Here is an 11,897-nt window from a genome sequence, read left to right as displayed (position 1 = left end):
GTTGGTACCGACTCGATACCAAGGTTTTGAGTTTTTGGGACCGGTATGGTACCAGTATTTCTTGAATTTTACCTTAAGTACTGGTACTGTCCTAGTGCCGTATATGTACCAGTACTGAACCAATACCGAACCGAACATTTTGATACCAGTAAAAAAAATTACGATTTTGGTAACGGTACGGTACCAAGCTCATCGCTATTTGAGAATGATCTTAGTTCGAAACACAAGCACTTTTCCTAGTCTTTCGAGTCTTGTGGTTTTTATTTAGTTAACTTTTAATAAATAAAAAAAGGTTTGAAAGTAATATTATTCTTTTTCTAATATCTTCCCCTCTTCTAATTTCTCTCTCATCTCCCATGAAATTTTAAACAACATTGTCGCTAAACCACGTTTAACGACATACATATGTGTGATTAAAATCGAAACAATACTTCAATTTTTGAGTTTTACAAAATATAATATGCATTGAATGTAAAAATGTATATTTTCATAATAAAGCAAGACATAAAACAATAAATTTATAAATATATACCAATTTAGGGGTATGCAAAAACTAAATCAACTGACCCATAACCAAATTAATCGATGAAACTGAACTAATTATAATTGAACCGTACCAAAAACCAATTGGTTTTTTTAATGATTTTAGGAAAACCGACAATAGTGGGACAATTATGGTTAACAAGGTTTTGTACCCGTCAAAATCAAACCAAAGCGATTATATTTATTTTTTTAAAATATTTTAGATTATATGTAACATTTTTAATGCTACGTAATATACAAATATATATACAAATGTGTGGTAACAGTTTATTTTATGACCAAAAATTTTCAAACCCAAACTTTGAGTTTCAAAAATGATCAATTATAATGTTTTGAGCTATTTTTAGCTAGGCCCAAATTCATGATTAATCAATGAATAACTGACCTGTTATAACCTTTAAAACTGATTAATCAAAACCGCTATAATGAATCAATTATGGTTATCTCTTAATTGACATTTTGATTATAGTTATGGCTTTAGACCAAACCAACTCATACACACCCCTATACATTAATATAAAAGCTTACAGATACTAATATATGTGTGAATACTCGCTTTATTGTCTTGAATAATTTCCGATCATGACCTCTATGACAAAGTGATATTACTCAAAAGTTGCATTAAGAACTTGTTGCTTTGATGATTTCCTTTAAATATCATTTACGTTTGTGTAGGTGTTGCAATCTAAATGTAACATTATACACTTCATGTTTAAATTTTGACATGTGTCTTCAAAGGGACCATGAAACCATGTCTAATGATTTGATAACGAAAGACATACATAAAACAATGTGAACAAGATGATCAAAATAAGAAGTTTTTGCTGCTGAATTAGCATTGTTAATTATGGAAGGAATCATGATTCTCAATATCATTAATTTTCATCACTGTATTAGGCTGAGGGGTGTGGGGCTTCAACGGGGGCGCTAGAGCCCCTCCGCTCGCGCCCCCAGGCGCTAACACCACACCACCGGGGCGCTAACGCGAAAAACAATGCAGGCGTGAGCTGGTTAGCGGGAGAGAAGAGAGAGAGGAGCACACCTTTTGAGGTATTTTGGACCGTTGGGAGCCGAAAAAAAGTCAAAAAAAATATATTTTCGTTATAGGTTTACGGAAAAGAGCCGTTGAGCTCATATTAAATTAAAAAAAAATATTTTCTAAAACTATAAATATATACCTTTATAAAATATACTTCATTTCACAATTATACACTTTTCCTCCTAAAATCCTCTCAAAACTAACACAAAAAAATTGTCGTGGTACTCGTCTGATTCCGACTCCTCCGAAGAGGAAGATTTGCTTCTTTAGTATGTTTTTTTTGTAATTTGAATTTTAGATATTAATGTGTTTTTTTAATAATTTATGAGTTTTTTTAATAATACGTTGTTTGAATATATTTATAAAAAAATAAAAAAAAAATTTTTCGCTGGAGCCCCTGCTGAAGCCTCTCCACACAAGGGGCCAGGGCTCCAACGGGGGCTCCAACAACCCCCTTATCCAGTTTCTCTCTCTGCCACACGTCATAATATTATTTGTTGGAGCCCCCACTAAAGCCCCAATTAAAGCCTCTCACACCCCTCAGCCTTAGCAAAATAATACTACTTTACCACAAATTAACCAACTATTTAACTGAGATATCACATTGTAACTTGAGGTCTCATGTTTATGAGCCCCATTTTTAGGGCTTGACTATTTTTTATTTCACATTCAATTTTTCTCTTCGATCATAACTCACTTAGTTCTCAATTGCTTGTTTTTTTATAGTTTATAGATATTTTTGTCTTTTAAGTAAACATGTACAAAAAAAATTGGTGTAAACATATTCTCACATGTTAGAATCTTAAACAAAAATGTTTACTTTTTATGTAAAGGATCCCAATTATTTTGTAATATGTTCGGGCCCTAAAAAAGTTGAGCCACACTAATGCTATTTTGAACTTTAAAATGTTTATCTAGGTTTCAACTTTCAAATATATAGCCGCATACAACCTCTCTTAGCATCACTAGTTCATTATATTTATGTATCACTTGCTACGGGGTATATATGAAGATCACCACCGAACATTACCTATTCTATCGTCTCTATCTAGCCATTGTTTCTTCATCACCTATTGTGCTTAGTTGTTATTTTTACATAATAAGCATGTTCCATTAAAAGTTCATAACAGTTGAAGATTTGATGTCTTGAGTTGGTAAACTCTTACACTTTCGATATTTTTATCCCTAAAGGTTTTATATTTAAATCCAAAGTACAAGAAATGCTATCGAGTTAATAAGAAAAAAGTACCGTATCCTTTGTTACAAGAATTTTATATACTTCATAAAGAAAACAAGTAACCGAAAAGTAAAAACCGGTCCCTTTTTACCTTTGGTGATCTTAAAGATGGTTTATGATTGGATTAGAGGATCTTGAAGAGATTTGGAGTATTAATTAAGTAATTATGAGTAACAAATACAAAAAAAGTAGTATAAAAAGAAGGGTGGTGAAAGTGAAAAGAAGAGATCTTGGAGGATGTTAAAGTCAAGATTCTCAACCAAGAAAATCAAGATTTTTGCATAGCCTTTAGGAAGGGGACCCTTTAATGGAGAAGAAGATTGTTTTATATGAATTCCTGTCATGCCCAATAATGCTTCTTCCCCTACCCTTTCTAGGTTCAAACCTCACATCCCAAACATTCTTTTCACACACAAAAATATTCTGTTTTGAACCATAAAAATGTAATAACCCATTCATGTTGTGATATTAGTAAAGTTTATCCATGAAATTTGCTTTAAACAAAACGTATCACACGAGTAAAAGATAGGTAACAAGGACATAAAGATAAGATAATAAAGACAATTTTTTATTGTACTAATAAACAATATCTTTTGACTATAAACCTAATCTCGAACGTTATGATGTCTTTACTTTGTTTTATACTACACACATACAAAATAATATTATATGTATATATTTGTGTGCATGAGTTAAAAATGGTTATTATAATATTGATTAAGATTCTAGTATTCACAGAACTTTATTATACGTAAGCGGGTATGTTCACACTTACACGTATAAGCAAGTCCTTGTAAAAGTGAGTTTTCTTAGTAATATGAAGACTTAAGGATATGACACCCTGTGCGTATTCAAATTTATATAGGAGTTTAACTACACACATTCTTTCATAGAAATATGTGTTAGTAGATTTTGTATATTGGGTTAGGCGCGCCGTCATAATAAGAGAAACTACATGTATTATATGCACAATTGGAACTCGTTACTACAACAAAACAAAAATGGAAACCTGAATGCATCCATCGACACATCGTAAAATGGCCGAATATATTGTTGTAATAATTAGTAGTATGCTTATTAAAACTCATTATAAAAGGTTAATCAAACTTCATTGCACGAATCGTTATAATGTGTGTTAGATGTGCTGTCGTAATTGTAAGGGTTATGCGCCTACTAAAATCAAGAGTGTATCAAACTTTTCAAACTTGGTGCTTCATTAAAATAATATACCAATATTTATATCAATTAACTAAAGTGATGAAGAAAACTGTGAATTTTATTGTATGAATTAAAACCAAAGTATGTTATAAACATTCAAGATTAAAATTTTTTTGTGAAATCTATTTTTTAGATTTAAATAAAATGTGAAACATACAACTATCTTTTTACCCTTTCCAACATGTTTAACCTTCTATTAATTATAATATTGAAAACAAAATGTCATATAATCCAACCAATTATTGAATTTTTTTCTTATTAGATTTACATTTTTTTATTTGATTCTCCACTCTATGTGTAGTGTGAGAATGTGCTCACGAGCATTATATACATAATACATGCTTGCCAGAACTAGTGAGCATGTGGATGTGTTTGAAACAACGGAAAGAAACCAAGCCATTCAAGATTAGGTTTATATTTGTTGGTAGTTATGGCATGCCTATAAGCTTGTAGCTCGTATCTGTACTAGATTTGATATTACTTTTGAGATATTATTTCGAAGATTTTTTTTCTAGATGTCCGTTTTCTATAAACTTATTTATCGAGTAAAATTAGTTTTAAAATATTACTGAACTATGGTAAAACATAGGTCTAATATCTGATTGTCATACGAGTAAGGATCACCTTAGTTGAAGGCATGCAGTTTTCTCATGTATTGTTTATGAAATATTTTTGCTAACATTATTTGCATTGATTTTTTAACTCACACTTTAAACCTTTTTCCCTAGTTACTTATAAAAGTTTAAAAACATTTCAACAACTTTCATGATTAGTTTCGCAACTCAAAATAGCTAGCTTGTTGTGCCATGAGTCATAATCAAATTCGAAAGTTCAACTCCATTATAGAAAAACTCTGAGAAAATAAATCCACAAGCTTGTCACTGGCTTTAGAGAGATACGCTTGACATATATATGGATGTTTGCACGTAATAGTGTCGATATGGGATGCTCACTACAAATTTGACGAAGATTATTAATAGCGTACTTAAAGGTGCTTGTTTTCTTACAAGTCTCAGCCTGTGTTCAACTTACGATTTGTAGTCTAGTTCTTGATTTTGACATGATGCATCATATAGGATCTAGTGCTACTTGGGATGTATATACTCACGTTGTTGCAAAACAAGTAATTTTAATGTCAAAAGCTAGCCTACATTCTTTCATATCTTTTAATGATTGGAAAAGGATATATTAAATGATAACTCAAAACGGAAGATTCTCCTAAGGTTAACTAGGAAAAAAAAAGTTGCATATGGGCATTTGCGAAGCTTTTTTTTCAACAATTGACAATATACTCATAAATGTTAAAATGTTACTCAGTTGTGGATTATTGTGTTACAGTGTTATATTTGAGTTTTTCCCACTTACTCATTAAGCGTAATGACCATACTCATCATCTATTAGAGAATTATTAAGGGCTTTTGGCCTAGCATTATCAAGAGTTGAATAAGGTTTTGCCTTTTTAAAGGGATGTAGGTTCAAGTTCCATCGTTGTAAAACAATATGATTTCAGAGAGCGTTAGAGAGTGCGTGATTTGGCGTTAATAAACATATTAGAGAACTACTTTACATTTGATAACTAAAATGATATAAAAATAGCCGTATTTATTCAAGAAAACTACAACATAGAGTATGCCAAAGAAGAGGTAAAAAAAGCTAACTATTGTTCAATTTTTAGACAATGCGATTATTAGACCAAGTGTTGTGGAGAGGTGGTGGGGCGTCACTCCTTGCCACCTCATCCACTTTAACCTATACAAAACACCATTACACCACTGACAAATGGGGTGCCACCCCTCTTGTCATTCCAGTGGTGCCGGCGTCGCCCCATCATCTCAATTAACTAACCCTCTTTTATTGATCCGACCGTTACCGTCATCTCAATTAATTGAACCCCTTCACTACACAAGTTTGATATGTTAGTTAGTTAGTATCTCACTACCTACATGGCAGTGACGTAAAATCACTTTTGATTAACTAGCCATCGTTCGTAACACAATCTAATCAAACAAGATGTACCTCTAGCCTAGAAAGAAAGGATAATAATCTTTTGTTCATTTTTTTTTAGTCCATAATATTTGATTTAGAAACCGAAAGTGAGTCAAATTTATAATTGATATAATTAAGACCGATACTAAAATTTTAATGTTCATTTAGTCTTAACTTTATTTGACATAATTCTTTTAGTTTACATTTGACATGAAGTATTCAATACGTTTTCACCTGATGCCTCATCACATATAATATAATCTTACCGGTGGAAACGTACGGTGGTGTAATATGACGTGGTGGTGGTGATGGAGGGTAATGATAGATAGGGGAGGCAAATGAAAGAGGTGTTGCAGAAGTTGTATACCTAATATCCCTACAAACCTCTCTAGTTTTAGGCCCACATTACTTATGTCACTTCCCAAGGCGCGACCACCAAAATTGCACCATCACCTCCCTTCACTTTCTTGCCGGGATATTCGTTTGTCATTCATCATTTCTTTTCAACCTTTCAAACGAGTCATCAACCACCCATCTCACATTTCAACTTTTAATGAGCAGATATTTAACTAAAATGGTTAAAATAACATGTTCTGGTCAGAAAATCAAACAAGTTATCGTCATCTATATATTTAACTAAATTGGTTAATATAACATGTTCTTTACGAAATGCTTACCACCCGGATATATAACCCACCTTATCCGAGTTTGAATCCGATAACAGTTTTTCTCCGGTATTAGTTGTATACATACGTGGTTTGAACTGCTATATACATCCCTCTTGTCTCACATTTAGCCCATCTAGCATATGCTTATATATCAACCATCTTCTATTTAAATGTAATAAAAAATTAGAAAGTATTAGTATAATCATCCCATTCAAATATGGTGATCCTAGAATATTTGTGCTCTTGATTTAAATAATTTAAACAGTTTCTGAGAAGTTTAACAGAAAGTGTAGTTAGTTGATTATCCAGTCAAATGTATAATTCGGTAAACCTTTTTAATAAATATTATTCTTGAGTCTAGAGTGTTGATATCGAAATGACAGAATAAAATATGGTTTCTAGAATGGATTACATGTGATGCTTTTTTATAAAGAGCCTCTAAATCAAATACTAATGATGCAGACTTTACTTTATATTCATATCAACATTTTGATATTGATATGATAAGTGACATGATTTTGTTTTGAAAATTAAAACCTTTTCATAATAACATAAAATATATGAATTAATGTTCATATTGAAGAAATAGAAAGTTATCCAAAGCGTGTTATTTTAATTGAAAATCTTAAAATTTTAGATGTTTATTGTAATAATATAATTTTTAAATAGACCACATCTTAAGGTTTTAGCTTTTCCTTTTTTTTAAATACAGTAGTTAAATATTATTTATTATTAAAAAAATAAAAACAGCTATTTCAGTTTATGTTAGAAATTTAACCAGTTGATTCGTGGTTTAATAGAACACCATTTCTAAATTACATCACAGAATTTGGGTTTGACAGTTGGGCCAAATAGCTTATGGCGTTTGTCACACAATCTGCTTTGTTAAAACCTTTTTGTCCACTGATTTTTCGCCTGTAATTCCATCCATAGCTAAGTTATGCTCATTTTACCCTCTTTATAAAGGAAAATTGAAAATAAATAATCCCATTTTTTGTGTATTAGCAGATAATAATCCCACCTTTAAAAATCACTACTAATGTACCACCTTTTAACGAATGATCATTGTGATAAAAATACTTAACGTCGTTAAGTTTTTTTCCTAGTTTCAAATCGATGTTTTAGGGCTTTTTGATCGGAAGAAGGATACAAGTCGACCGATGTAAAACTTATCTCGAAAATGGTGATCCAAAACGACGAAACAATGTTTCAATTCGGGTGCATGAATTTCCAGTTAACAAAAATCAAGCCATTTGAATCACCGTTTTGCAATAAGTTTTATATTAGTTGACTCATATCGTTCTTCCGATCAAAAAGTCCTAAAACATCGGTTTGAAACTAGAAAAAAAACCATAACGACGTTAAGTATTTTTTAACGGAGGACAAGTGAGACAAAAATAGTTAAAAGATGGGACCGTTGCTAGTAAATTTTAAATATGAGATTATTATCAGCCAATACACCAAAAGAAGAGATTATTTATTTTCAATTTTCTCTTTATAATATGACTTTTGTATATGATAATATAAATAAAAGATAGATATTTAAAAAATATGAAGATAAAAGTTGTGAAAGCAAAACAAATACTTACAGTTACAACTGTTAAAATCGCATCCCTTTCAAGACCAAAGCCTTCCTTAAAAATCCCAATTTTCTGTCTCATACTAAGAAACAGCTTTAGCAGGTATTGTATTTTTAGCTTTTGAGCACAAACAGCTTTTTCTGTAGAATTTTGACGCCATTTTCTTTTTATTATTTAACATATAATATACCCTCCAAACAAACAACAAACAACAACATCATCATCATCCTGTACTACTGTTTCTGGCAGCAGTGTAACTACAACACATAACGAAACTGTTTTTCATTCATTTCTGGGAGAAAATCATTTATCAGCTTTCTCTTTCTGAGTAATACTGTTAACTGTTTGTTTCACTAATTACTTTCCCAAAGCACTTACACAGGTGGGTCTATCTCTATCTGCTTGTTTACTATCCCTCAAAAAAGATCACCAAGAACACCCTTTTATTTTCTTGTTTTACAGGGTTTGATTCTTGATCTTTTGTTTAACATGAGTATAATAAAGTCAGACTCAGTTGTTGAGAATGTGATCAAGAATCTTTGTTGCTCTTATGGATGGTCTTATGGTGCTTTTTGGAGCTATGGCCAGCCAAATTCCATGTAAGGATTCATACAACTTATGATTTTAATTATTTATTATATACACTCTCTTTATAAATATATAAATTTTTGAGGGTGGGTATGAAGAAATTTTCAAGATTTGATAATCCTTTTAGTAGGCTTGATTCTTGAAAATCTTCATACTATTGTGACTTTAAATACTTAATAATCATGAATTGATTCCAACAAAAATATATTCATCAAAATTACTGCTTACATATTCAATTTTATTACTCCATTAAGTATGCATTAACCTTCAACATGCAATTTTACTGTTTCTTGAAATCTTGAAATAATATTATGTTCTAATTTACAGATTATTAAACCTACAAGATTCTTACTTTAAGGAAGAATTCAAGTCTTTGATTCGATAATTTGCTTTTACAAGTTCCACTTGGAGGAGGGTATGTTCATTTTCCCTAAAGAGTAATCTTCATAATTTTATAATCTTTATAACAAAATTTTCACAACTGAAACTTTGAAGGATAATTGGACAAGCTGCTTATACCAACAAACACATGTGGATGTGCTCAGAAGATCATTATAGAGACCAGATTTTTTCAGGTTCAATCTGGGATATGTTTCTGGTAAATAAATAAATTATAACTTCTTGCATAACTAAATAGTTACCGCATTTTACACCAAATAAACTTATTTATTTACTTAATTTTCAGGATGATTATGAACTTCGCAGCCAATTTTCTTCCGGCATGAAGGTACTTCCTTTCAGTTCACACTAAATTCACAAGAATCTTGTTGATTTAAGGGGGGTTGCTCTTCGTGCAAATCAGGGCCGGCTGGGAGGTGTGACAGGCCTCGGCGGCTGCCTAGGCCTGATCTCACAGGCGGCCCGAATCACCAAAAAAAATATATGTATACATTTATTTTTTATATGCATATAATTTTTGTTATATATAAATATACAGAAATAAAAAATTATATATAAAAGGGCCCATTTCTTAGTACTGCTTTGGGCACTCAAAGTCTATGCATTATTACTTGTATAGTAGTTTTATATGACTTTTTTCTTTGCAGACTATTGCAGTAATCCCTGTGGAGCCACAAGGAGTGGTACAATTTGGGTCCAGTGAGAAGGTGCTTCCTATTATTATGTTATTATTCTAGAAACCTTATTTAATTTTCTTATGTTCCCTTAAAAATACTTATAATAATAGATTGCTTTTAAATTTTAATATTTCAGATACCAGAGAGGATAGAATTTGTGAATCAAACTAAACAAATGTTTCAAGAAATTGTAAATGGTACTGGAGGGGATGCAACTGGTTTGACTACTTTAAATGGTCAAAACTGTATCACGAACGAGTTCTTCGAAACCAGAGATTTCAATGTTCCGCAGTGGTTTCCGCCATTGAATCCCATCGGTTAGTGATGGGAAAGCCATGAATCTTTGACTGTTTCGGGTTTCGAAGTTGAACCTGTTTGGGAAACAATGGTGATCTAAGAGACATTTTAGCGCCAATTTTGAACGAAAGTCAACCAGGGTCTGCAGTCTTTCGGTCAAGTTGACCATACTGCCCTTGGTTCAAAAGAAAGGTTGTTCTCAAAGCTTGGGATCCAAGAGCTTTTTGGAGGGTGTTTTCTGGTATTTCGAACACGGGTTCTAGTTCTTGCCTTGAGGGTCACGTTTCAGTGAAAAGAAAGAAAAAACAGGAAATGATATGTGGGAAGAGACCATGCATAAACCAAACCCGTGGCTTTAAGGATGGGTGATGGTTATAGCATGAGTGGTTTCGAGCACGGTTTTGCAAGCCGAGCCCCCCAAACCTGCCAAGAAAAAAAGCTAAACCGGGGACCCGACCCCGACCCAAAGACCCGCCAGCAGATTCTGGACCGGATGGCCGAGTTGAGGCAATTGATTCCCCAATGGTGAAAAGGTAATGTGTTCACATAATGATATAAGCATATTAGCAGAGCGTATTTTGACTAGTTTGACCAGAAATGTCAAAAATAGTCTTTTATAAATTATTTTTGACCGTGTTTTGGAAATCGACAGATGAGTATCGATTGTTTGTTGGAGCCGGACTATGAAAACACATGATTTTCTTGCAAAATGTAACGAGGCAAGCTGGACAAGATAAAAGAAAGCCGATGAAACCTGAAGATGAACAATGTCAATAATATCCAAGACCCGAGCACAAATGGTGTGACATGGGCTTGTGATATTGGGAAATCAGGCGATGGTTTGTCCGCTAATCGTTGAGGATGTTGGGTGCACACAGGTCAATGCTTATAGAGGTAAAAGAAACACTCACATTACATTGCATCATTTGTATACGTGACAGTTTTGACGCATTCAAGAACAGTTTGATTCGATCATACGAGTATAGACTACAAAAATTATTTTTTAATGCACATAACAAGAACATAGTTTTGTTAATCATAGTTAAGGTTGTAATTATTTAAAAGAAATAAAGAAATAGACAAATAATGGGTTTGTAGGTAAACCCAACTCTCACTTGCACTAAAACTACACATTTTAGTTCATGATCTTGAAATGTACTTTGCCACAAGATGACATCAGTACGAAGAAAAGGGATTATTTCTTGAGATAGCGGACATGATTCGGGCGATTTGGGCTTGACAATCTTGAAGGAGTCATGAAGATCGCGGTGATTATATTTGGGCACGCTTCATAGTTGAACCCGAGGTAAAGAATTTTAAGCTTCATGCATGTGTAAACGAAAATGGATTTAATTTGCAATGAATTTTATAGGTTAACAAACACATAACAAGACAAGAGATATTTACATCGCTCGTTCAGTTTCTACAAACAACGGTTGCCAGAAGGTGGATAAAAAATGCACAAATTCCTGGAACTCTCTACTCGATGACTCTTTCATCTAGATGGGATACAAAATCTTGTGAACTTGGTAGAATTGCAGTATGTGCTAGACTTATAACTGAGGTTTATAAATGGTTTTCGAGTGTTCATCTAATAAAGTCATTGCATTAGTTAAGTTGAATCGGTAAGTTTAGAATAATCGTCCAAATGGAGTCAAGTAAACA

At 32.5% G+C, this 11,897-nt stretch overlaps 1 pseudogene; it reads left to right on the top strand.

Annotated features, from left to right (window-relative positions):
- The first annotated feature begins 8,569 nt into the window (after positions 1 to 8,569).
- LOC143554785 (transcription factor bHLH157-like) lies at positions 8,570 to 11,170 on the top strand (annotated as a pseudogene).
- Positions 11,171 to 11,897: the final 727 nt, after the last annotated feature.

This window comes from Bidens hawaiensis, unplaced genomic scaffold (genome assembly GCF_021521415.1).
Source record: "Bidens hawaiensis isolate Kalapana, Puna unplaced genomic scaffold, B.hawaiensis_p1.1 tig00017854_1, whole genome shotgun sequence".
Taxonomy (NCBI): domain Eukaryota; kingdom Viridiplantae; phylum Streptophyta; class Magnoliopsida; order Asterales; family Asteraceae; genus Bidens; species Bidens hawaiensis.
Note: the sequence above shows the minus strand (reverse complement) of the source record. Positions and strands in the feature narration are given on the sequence as shown.